This window comes from Pteropus vampyrus, unplaced genomic scaffold (assembly GCF_000151845.1).
Source record: "Pteropus vampyrus isolate Shadow unplaced genomic scaffold, Pvam_2.0 Scaffold503, whole genome shotgun sequence".
NCBI lineage: Eukaryota > Metazoa > Chordata > Mammalia > Chiroptera > Pteropodidae > Pteropus > Pteropus vampyrus.
Window position 1 is genome coordinate 1042871 of NW_011889284.1, and position 2792 is coordinate 1045662.

The following is a 2792-nucleotide window of genomic DNA, read 5'->3' on the forward strand; positions in this document are numbered from 1 at the left end:
CCCCCATTTACCTCCCCGCTCCCCCCTACCCTCTGGTAACCACTAGTCCATTGTCCATGTCCTTGAGTCTCTGTCTTGTTCATTTGTTGCTTTTAGGTTTATATCCCACATATAAGTGATATCATGTGATTTTCAATTTTTTCTGTCTGGCTTATTTTGCTTAATATGATTATTTCGAGGTCCACCCATGTTGTTGCAAATGGCAGTATTTCATTTCTTCTTATGGCTGAATAATATTCCATTGTATATATGTACCACAGCTTCTTTATCCAGTCATCTATCGTAGGACACTTTGGTAGCTTCTATGTCCTGGCCACTGTGAATAATGCTGCTATGAACATCGGTGTGCAAATATCTTTTCAGATATGAGTTTTCAAGTCTTTAGGGTAAATACCCATTCGAGGGACTGCTGGATCATATGGTAGATCAATTCTTAGTTTTTTGAGGAAACTCCATGCTGTTTTCCATAGTGGCTGTACCAATTTGCAGTCCCATCAGCAATATATGAGGGTTCCTATTTCTCCACATCCTCTCCAGCATTTGTTATTACTTGTCCTGTTGATTATAACTCTTCTAACAGTGTGAGATGGTATCTCATTGTGGTTTTGATTTGCATTTCCCTAATAGCTTGTGATATTGAGCATCTTTTCATATATTTGTATGTCCTCTAGGGAGAAGCGTCTGTTCAGTTCCTCTGCCCATTTTTTGACTGGATCATTTGTTTTTTTGTTGTTATTGAGTTGTATGAGTTCTTTGTATATTTTGGATATTAGGCCCTTATCGGAGGCATTGCTTGCAAACATTTTCCTATTCGGATGGTTGTCTCTTTACCTTGTCGACGGTTTCTTTTGCTGAGCAGAAGCTTTTTAATTTGATGTAGTCCCATTTTTTTATTTTAGTAAGGCAGGTAAATTTCAAGGCCCCTGTTTTGCATGAGGGTCCTCATGATAGGCTGTACATAGAACCTTGACTATAAAGCTTTCTGCTGGCTCTTACAGATGAGTGATGCATTGTATTTTAGATTATAATTTGTGTCTTGTTAAATGCATTATTAAAGCTATGAAAATATATTCTTAACCAAAAATTAGGGCACTACTAGATTTTACTGAGGAAAGTTTTATTGTCCTGTCAGAAAGAACAACAGCCATTTCAATGTTTGACAACCCAGGGGAATGCCTACTGCATATGACCATGTGGAAAAGATAGAATTTCGGCAGTTTGGAAGGAGGCTTCTCAGTACTGTTTTGAGATGTCAGAGTTTTCAGTGGTTGAAATCTTTCCTTTTATGTATAATTCACTTTTAAGTTATCATCATCCTTATTAATTAATTTGTTGTGGGTTGTCTGGTTAATCATAGAGTGAATGATAATTTTGGTCTATACTTTTTTAATCACTGAATTTAATACATATACTCATTGTTATGCGAATAAATCTATTACACTGTTTCTAAAGTAGACATATATCTAATGCCCCTAGGATTTTAGAAGTTTTTATCACTGTTGGAAGGTATAAAAAGAAATGGCCATTTGGCTAGTCCAAGTGCATAATGGTCAGAAAAACTTGAGCACTCCCGTCCTAACACTATTTAGAACAGGATGGCTCACCCAGTGGTCAGATCTAGACTTATACTACGTCTTTAACATAATATTTAGTACAATACTATGCAACAACAATAAAAACAGCTATGAAAGGCTAACAGTAACACGAGAGCCCTGAAAGTGGCCACATCCTATATTAAAGATACTTTTCTACTTCTGTTCTATTTTGATTTTGTGTAAACCCAGGCCGAAAATACTTTTCAATTCCCCCAATACAAATAGATTAATTAATTCATGAAAAATGTTATATATCATGGAGCATAGTTGTGTGTATCTTTCTGAGAGGGAATTAGATATAGTTCATTGGAAAATATTATAGATGCTGAAGAAACTGTTCAACAAAAACATAACTTTTTTGCTACAGTCTTAACCAAGGCAGAAAAGAAACCATGGGAAACTTATACGATAGAAATTTATATGGTAGGAATTTCTATGTGGCTAAGATTTGTGATTTTATGACATTTCAGTATTAAATTTCTTCCCAATTTCATTATCAGAAGGGTAATGGGGTTTGAACATGATTTCATGGGTTTATTTATCTGGAAAATATTTTGTTTTGAGTATTTTCACTACTTTTTATGGTTAAATCAGGAGGGCTATATGAAAAATCTAGCATAAAATTTCGGATCTGAAACTTCACTTTTTTAAAACCTACCCTGTGTTAACTGTTATTATTATGTACTTTATTTCCGAGTGCTCAAAGAATAGAAATAGAAATAGAAAAATAGAAATAGAAAAGTGAAATTTTGTCTAGCTTTTCATTGTTTGTTAAAAAAGTTTCTAATTTTTGAGTAATTAAAATTACTTCACAGGAAGTTGCAAAGATATGTTATATCTCACTCAACTCTAGTACAATTATAAAATCAGAAAATTTATACAATGTGTGTGTTTAGGTCTACATAATTTTTTCACATGTATAGATTCATCTAACCACCACTGCAATCAAGATATAAAACTATTCAATCACCACAAAATTCTCCTTTGTTTTATGCCTAATTCGTTTTTTATCTCTATAATTTTGTCATTTCAAGAACATCATGTAAACAGAATCACACAATATGTAACCCTTCAATATTGCCTTTTTTCACTCAGCATAATGGCCTTGAGATCTTGAGGACATTTTAGTTGTTTCCAGTTTCAGGCTATTACAAATAGAGCTGTTATAAACAATTGTGTGTGTGTGTGTGTGTGTGT